An 8,691-nucleotide genomic window follows, 5' to 3' on the forward strand; every position below is an offset into this window, starting at 1 on the left:
GGATAAGCTGGAGAATTATATATTAGCTTTTTGGTTTCTGTCTCTAACAAAAAATAAAACTTTGTTATTAGTATTATTGGTTTCATATAGAACACTACATTTTGAAGTTCTTTAAAACTTTAAGAAGTTCTAGGTAACTGTCTAAAGTTTTTTTAAAAAGAGTTTATTTTGTGAGGAGCTAAATGTTATTTCTGATTGTATAAACTAAGTCACTGACATATTTGACATTTAAATGGTGCTTGAATCTAAATAGTGTTTAAGAAATCACCGCTCAAAAGCCATGAAAGGGCATCCTAGCAATTACCTGCTGTGATGCAGATTTTATATTTTACTCTCTGTAAAGTTTAAGGCTTTGCTATTTTTGTTTTATAGCTGTAATCTTAATACAAGCTAATTATAATACTTTATAGATTAAAAACAAAACAAGTTTTAAGAAACAATAGTAGGAATCTAAGTAAAAACTATAGTTTAGCTGGGCATGGTGACAAACGCCTGTCATCCAGCACTCAGAAGGCTGAGGCAGGAGGATGGCCACAAATTCTAGGTCAGCCTTATTGGGAGTTCAAGGCCAGCCCGACCTATGTAGCATGACCCTATCTCAAAACACAAAGCAAAACAAATAGTGTAGAGGGCAGTATCATACTCATTTCACAGTGTTGACAAATGTACAGTGATGTACAGGTAGTGAATTATAGAGATGTACTAGCTGGATAATTTTTCTGTTCACATTAAATTATTTCAAAATTTAAAAGCCAACAGTAAATGAAATGTCATCAAATGAGATAACTCCTTTTCATCATGATGATTATGTTATATGCAGCTGAGTTAGATAGATACATTATAGGCAGTCAGACAGGACTGAAGCCTCAAAGGAGCCAGAACAGAAGACCAGATACCTTGCAACTATGGGGAAAAACACACACTTCCTGCCACCCAGATCTCAAGACAAAAGCCAAATAAATGCAGCCACAGCCTAAGGATTGCTATCCTAAATAGATATCCATTACCTTGAAGAAGCCAGGAGGAGCCACTAATCCAAATATGGGAAATGCAAGATATTAAATTGAGTTTGTGTTCTGTGAACTTGAAGAATAAATTCTGTTTTGGTTTGTCTTTGTATGTTTTTTGAGGCAGGGTATCACTATGTGTGCAGGCTGGCCTTGAACTCGCTATGCAGCCAAAGCTGGCTGCTTCCGCCTCCCAACTGCTAGGATTACAGGTGTGCCCCACCATGCCCTGCTGCAGGATGAATTCTAAGGAACAATGGTGGTTCAGAGGAGGGAAGTTCACTGTGGGAAAGCAATGAGGAGCAGGAATAGTTGAGAGTTACGGGGGTAAACAATGGGTGTGTACGATGTGGGTCAATCTAATGGGCCTTGGCTGGAAGTCATGTTGGAGTCAAGCAGTTACAAATTCCCTTTTCCAGGGTGATGTAGTGGATTCTGCTAAAAAGGAGTTGGGTGCTTCTGTTGTTGCTGATTCCATCTCGCGATCACTTGGAGTTCGGCAGCCTCCAGCTAGTAGGATCTGAAGCTTGGGGCATTTCTAGCCAAATATATGCACCTGGAGACCATGCTTAAGTGAATTAAATTGAACACACATGTGAATATCACATTGTTTTTCTGGTGTGAAAAACTAAAGGAAATAATACTGAAATGTATAATAGATATTGTGAAACAGGAAGAAAGTGTTCAAATGGGAAGAGGAGCAAGGGAAGGGAAAAAGGAAAGCAAGGAAGGGAAAAGAAAAAATGAGAAAACAGGAAAAAATAGAAACAAAGCTTTTGTAAGCGAGAAGGAAACAGGCTGAAGGTAGTGCAGGAGAAGGGAAAAAAGAATGAAGACGTATCATGTACAGGAACAAATTTCTCTGATAAATACGATCATTATGCATACCTAAAATGTAACAATACATTTATTTAAAAATTAAGACTTTCTAGGATGGGGACGCAAGGGAGGACACTACAGAAAGATCAGCTGCAGCTAAGATAATATCAGAATAGGGGGACAGGAACATGCAGGGCAGAGCTTGACCAAAACTATTCAGATGGGGATGGTGTTAAAAGCAAGGTGATGGGCAGTCAGACTGCGGCGGGGCTGAGCAGGAGCAACTCACTTGAGCACCATGGCTGGAAAGGAGAGTGAGAAACGGGAGCCACTGGAGAGAAAACAGTCCTAATGCAAAAGAAGAGGTAAATTGTTCACATGAAAGGATTAAAAGGGGATGAGCCCTTGCCAAAGCCAAGAGGCTCTTGCTATATAATCAGTGGGAGAGGGACAAAGGAGATTTGAGTAGCCTTGAGCTCTGCGGGTGGTCATCTCAGAAAGTGACTACAAGAGGGAACTCTTGCAGGTGGTGGCCCACACCCATAATCCCAGCACTGGGGAGGCTAAGGCAGGAGGATCCTTGTGAATTTGAGACCAGCCTGCCCTACAAACTAAGCTCAGGGTCAGCCCAAACTGCATAGTGAGTCCCTGTATGAAAAACATTAAAAGAAAGAAAGGAAGGAAGGAAGGAAGGAAGGAAGGAAGGAAGGAAGGAAGGAAGGAAGGAAGGAAGGAAGGAAGGATGAATGGAAGGAAGGACGGAAGGAAGGAAGGAAGGAAGGAAGGAAGGAAGGAAATGGAACTGCTGGCTATCACTAAGCCAGTTTGTGGCTGTGAAGTCATAGCTTAAAACTGTACCACCTTGCCTGTAAAATATTCCCCAGTAATTAATTTCCAGGAAAAAGTTACAAATTAAACAGGACTTTTTTTTTTTTTTCAATCGGTACCAGACATCAAACTCACAACTGGGCACTTGCAAGGCAGGTGCTTATGCCACTGAGTTAATCCCCAGCCCCTAAACAGGACTTTGTGATTTGGTCTTCTAATTAGCCGTGTTTGGGAATTACACACAGGTGGCTCTTTCTTTCCACCACATACATTTCAAGACCCCCTCACAGATACCACAATCCTAGAGTGCTTGATTTCCTTGTAAAACATACTATTTACATATAACCTAAGTACATGATTCCATGTACTTTAAATCACCCTAAATTTCTTATAACACCTCATATAATCTAAATGTTATATAAAATAATTGTTATATTGTATTTAGGGAGTAATAAGAAAAAAGTCTGTACAATTTTCCGTGTTACTTTTGATCTGAGGTTATTCAAATTCATGGCTTTGGAATTTATGGCTACAGAATGTTCGGGTGGGTAAGTGTACCTAAACAACATGTCCGACTTTCTCATTACTGATTACCCTTTACACAAACTGTAATAGGCCCTAACTTTCTGGGGTTTTTTTTGTTTTTGTTTTTGTTTTTTTTTTATACCAGGAATAGAACTCACAACTTAGTGCTTTTCAGGCAGGTGCTTATCCTGTTGAACTGAATCCCCAGCCCCTCTTTGTTTTGAGATAGGGTCTTGGTAGTAGTTCATGCTGGCCCTGAACTCTGTATGTAGCCCAGGCCAGCCTTGAACTCACAAAACTCCGCTTGCCTCAATCTCCAGAGTTCCTGGATTATAGGCTTGTGGCATCATGTGCCATCATGCCCAGCCAGTTCCTCACTTTTGAACTCAAAAATGTATTCAGTTTTATCATTGTCCTTAATAGCCTTTAGACCCTACATTTAGATCCATTCCCAAGCATTCATATGATCAATTGTCAAACTATCTCTGGGTAAGTGCAGGTAAGTGTGGATGGTGTTGTTTATTCCTCTGAACACTACATTTTCCAGCAGTGGCAGAAAGGTGATGATGAGGATGGCAGCCTCTATTTGAATTCCTATACCCATCAATTAAGTGTGCAAATATGGGCAAGTTATTTAAAATTTCAGCATCCTGGTTCTCCATTAGAAAGTTACACTTATCACATAGGGTCATTATGAGGATTAATCTGCTTCAAGTACTTGGCAACTTCAGGTAACAGGTAGGCTGAGCCACTTGAGTTTTCCCACACAGTCCCAGTTTTGCCACTGCAAATCCCATATCTTAGGAATCCCTTTCACTCCTGGAAAGCCTGAGATGGTTGGGCACACTACACAAAGTCCATGATTCAAGGAAGTCCATGCAGGAAAAAGTAAATGTTATGATGTTTAAACTGTGATGTATAGAGCCTTGATGTCTTCTCCAAGAGATAAAAGAATACTTCAGAAACATAAAAGTATATCAGACTGATAGAGTGATGGGAATATTTGGGTCCAAAGTGTAGTGATGATTTAACAGTATAATTGTCAAATTTGAATACAATTTAAATATGCTGTATATTGCATTGCCATTATATCTTAAATAACTGTTACCATTAAGTAATTACACTTTAAGTAATTAAAAAAATAAAGACAAGTAACTCGGAAAAAACTGTATGCCACGTATTCTGATAAAGGGCAAAAATTCTGTGACTTGGTCATGATCTAATGTTACTGAAGAGGGTAGTTTTTGTAGAATGTGTTTCCTATTCAACCTAAGCATATTCATAACTTGAACAACAGTATGTGCTGTGACCAGCATGCCTCTTAAGGTTCTTTAGGTTCTTGGGGTAAAGACGATGAGAGGATGGGAAAATAAAGAAGAGACAAAGCTGGGGTCAGGTGGATTCCTCACTCTCCTGATGGGAGGAAAGGAACTGGTGCCTATACGGACAGTCTCAGAAGAAGAGAGATACAACGTTCAGTGACTTACAGGAGAGTTAAATCACCAAAAATAAACATAAGGGCCATGGCAGCGCTGACTCCTGCTGTGATGTAGACACCTATTCTGGTGATGACTCCAGAGGCTTGGAACTCCTTAACCAGTGTGAACATTTGCTGTGGAAACACCAACAGAATTGAAGCTGTGGATGGCCAGAACACCATGAGTGTACTCAGCCAGTCTTAGTGTATGAACTGGACTGTCCATGTCAGCCTCACAGGCATGGGCCTGAAACTCTCAATCTTTTTCTTCTAAATAAGACTCAAACCACCATAGACATGGGTTAGCTCCATCTTGGGAGTTAATAAAGACTTAAAATCTTTCTTTTTGTGCTGTATGCATAGAGTGAGTTCTTCGTACCAGGGCTTCTGCCCACGCCCCTCTCCTTATAATGGACATAGCATGGAGTTCCACTCATTTAATACCTCTATTCTTCTCAAGGCATTGCAGAGTGGTCTATATTTGAGGTCATGCATTGAACCTCTATTCTATTTTTTCCTACCGTCTCTCTTTAATTTTGCTCTTTAATTATTTATATATTGGAGCTCTCTCATTAGAGCAACCATGTGATATTTCAACTTCTTTATGCACCTTATTTCATTCAGTCTTATGCTGTCATGCTCCATCCATTTTCCTACAAATGACTCAAATGTATTCTTTCTGATTGAGCAGTGTCCCACTCTGCACATAGACCATGTTTTCTTTATGTATTTATCTGTTGATGGGCAGGGAGGCCTGTCTGGTGGCAAAGTCCTGCCTATTAATCATGCTTTTCTATGAAAGTTGATTTAAGGGCCAGGGATTTGCATCCAGACAGTCCAGGATTCAAGTCCCCAATCAATGCCAGGAGTTCAGGGACGTAGTAGAGTTGTTCGGAAATGATGTCACAGAAGAATCTAAAGTTCATAGCACTTGGAGTGATACAGGATATGTGCCCATTCAGTACAGGTGATTATTGTCATTTTTCTAATTAATATAATTTTTGATACCTGTGTGTTCCATAAAAAGCTTTCTAGAATTTCATTCTCTTAAAAAACAATCATAGCAAACACTTTTAAAAACAAAATGTCAAGGAAGTTAAATTTTCCATTTATCTGATACACGTTTGCACTTTTACTGAGCCTGCATTACTCCTGCGGAGGTGCAAGGGCTGGAAGCTAGTTATCCTTGTGCCTAAGGCACAGCAAGTGCATAGGTTACTTCCCAGGGCAACCTGGGTCACCCAATGCTGAGCACCATCGTGAAGACAGAGAGACACGCACTACACAGTGCAGACTCCTAAATAGCACCTCAAGGAATTTCAGTCATGGCTGCAACCCTGTGGGTTTTCTTTTGCTCTCAGCAATTGAGGGACACACTTTTGTGGTAAAATGAAGGATACTTCGTTGTTAAATGTATAGAGTTTGGTCTTGAACATCCCTCTTGATGTGTTGTCATGAATTAGCAGATAAGTTGATACAAACAGACAACTTCTCTCATCAGGATTACAAAGGAAACAAGAGGAGAAAACCCCTAGTTGGAAGAAGACCAAGGAGTCTTTGAGTGGGGCCCAGCTGTGCTGGACGTGAGATGTGAGAAGAGGAGCCAGATCCTGACGCCGCCTGGGTTTGGTTTTGCAGCGTGTGCCAGGGCTCTGCACTCACACCCTCCTTGGCTCCCCACCTCGGCCCCTGGTAAAACTGTGGTTGTGACACTGCAGCCTGTGAATCTGAAGGCAAGTGAGGTCAGGGCTTTCTGCCCGAGGAGAGGGTAGGCATGACGGAAATCTAACACCACATGTCCTTCTCTCTCTGTTGAGCATGATGTTAGGGCACAGAAATGCTTACTTAATGTTGGATTTTTCTCACGGTGCCTTCACAGGGTCTGGATTCTGTTCCCTCTCCCTGCTCCCCACAACCACAGCGACAATAACGAATGATTTAAGAATTTTTAATAAACTTTGAGTCAAAAAAAACTTAAAATGTCTATAATCCCACTTAAAAAGAATTCTCCATACTCTACATAATAATTAGGAGACAAACAACATTCACTGGATGCTTAGGAATCGACTTCTACTCAAATTTTTGAAAGACAGACTTCTGCCAGCAAGATCCATGTTAAAGAAGTAGTTTATTTTGTCCTCAGAGTTCCAAAGAATCCTATAGTAATCCATATCACATTTCACACAGCTCTTATATTCAAAGCAGAATTGAAAAGACAACAAAAATTAATTTTCTTGAAAAAGTATGGTATTTACTCAGTAGGAGGAAGACATGTTATTTGATCGTCTTCAGAGAAAAATAATACCATGGCTACAGTTCATGAGGCACTGTGCCAAACTCTTTTAATGAATGAAGTATCTCAATTATCATTCTATCTCAGTCTTAAAGTGGGACTGGTGGTACCCTAGGTGGATGAAGAAACTGAAAATTCAGGATGAGAATTATTTTATATCAAACATATCAAATGCAACTGCCTTTACATGAAAGGGAAGATATGTATAGCTGCATAAGTATTGACACAAGCAGTGATTCACAAGTCATTCTTTTGAAAATAATTTCATTTTCTAATTTTGTATTTTCATTTGAAGTCATTACCTTTTGTTTGTTTATTGAATGATTTTGTTAGATAGACTCTTAAAAAGCTCAGAGGTGTATCAGCATTCTCTGATGTAAGATGGAGCCCCACTTTCTTTCTCTAGGAGAAACTAACTAATAATCAAAAAACTAAAAGGAAGGAGAACTCTGTTCACGATAGAGGCAAGAACAAGGGAATGCCCTGTCTTGTGGGGATGTGAACTCCCCAGGCAGTATCTGCCCACATCTGTGGCATACAGTAGATGCCCACTCAGTGGTGCTATAGTGAAGGATGCTGAAGCAGTGATGAAACGTCCCCCCAAATCCCATCTAAGTCTAAGCTGATAACTTCTTTAACACAAAACAGTGGCACACTGTAATATCTGGTACGACCTAAACCTCCATGTGGGTGATCATCTGTTCCTATCATGCTTAATGTCTTCAGTAATCACATAGCAAATATTAGCTACCAATTGCTAGAGAACAGAATGCTCTTAGAGCAGTGAAGAGACTGACTGTAATACCAGCAAATAATATTTGAGTGACATACATGGACCCAGTGCCATGCTGAGCACTTTCTATACATCATTGTGTTTAATTTTCACAACTTTTTGAATTAGGCACTAGACTTGTCCTCATTGGACAGATGAAAACCTGAGGTTCAGGAAGCTGGAGCAACTTCACTGATTTCACAAAGCCAGAAAGAACTGTGCTTTAAGTCTATGCTGTCACTGGAGCACTTGACCATAATCTAATTCTGCTTTATGAACTTACAAAATTAATGACAAAGCCAAGCTATAGTGAGCACATACTATGAGCAGAACCTGGGCTGAGCATTTAGTTATAGTTTCTTACTCAAATCTGATAAGGTTAGATTATGACAATGATGACATTGTATGGCCAGACTTGCCTATTTTAGCTCATTTTAGAGAAGGAGGTGCTCTATAGAATGTCACAGAGATACTAGGATTCTGAGGAGAAATTCTATATGATTAACTCCCTGGATTAATGTGATTTCTTCCCTCCTATCTTCTCCTGTGGTGTATGCTGGGCAGGTGCTCCATGAATTCCATGAAGAATCCAGCTATTCCTTCTGAGGCTGGAATCTGAGAATGTGATGGCCTGTATTTCACCTAAAAGGAACCTTCTAGCTGCCTACTCCTGACCATTAGTCCCTGAACATGGACCTGGGCCCGTTCTGGAGGAAGTCTCACCAGTACAAGAGTTCATTAGAATAATGAGCCTGGATGGAATGAAGAGACAGAAAGTCCACTGCCGCTGCCTGCTCTGATCCTGCTGTGCTACTTCACTCCTCTGCTGCCTGCTGCCTACCCTGCTGCACTGTGGACTGTGAGACACCCCACAGCTAAGCTACCCTATATTGGATCTACCATAATATGGACTAAAGCCTCTACAATCTGTGAGTCAAATGAACTTTTACTCCCTTAACTTTGGATGTCA

This window comes from Cavia porcellus, unplaced genomic scaffold (assembly GCF_034190915.1).
Source record: "Cavia porcellus strain 051 isolate PalLab524CR breed Dunkin Hartley unplaced genomic scaffold, mCavPor4.1 scaffold_19, whole genome shotgun sequence".
Taxonomy (NCBI): Eukaryota; Metazoa; Chordata; class Mammalia; order Rodentia; family Caviidae; genus Cavia; species Cavia porcellus.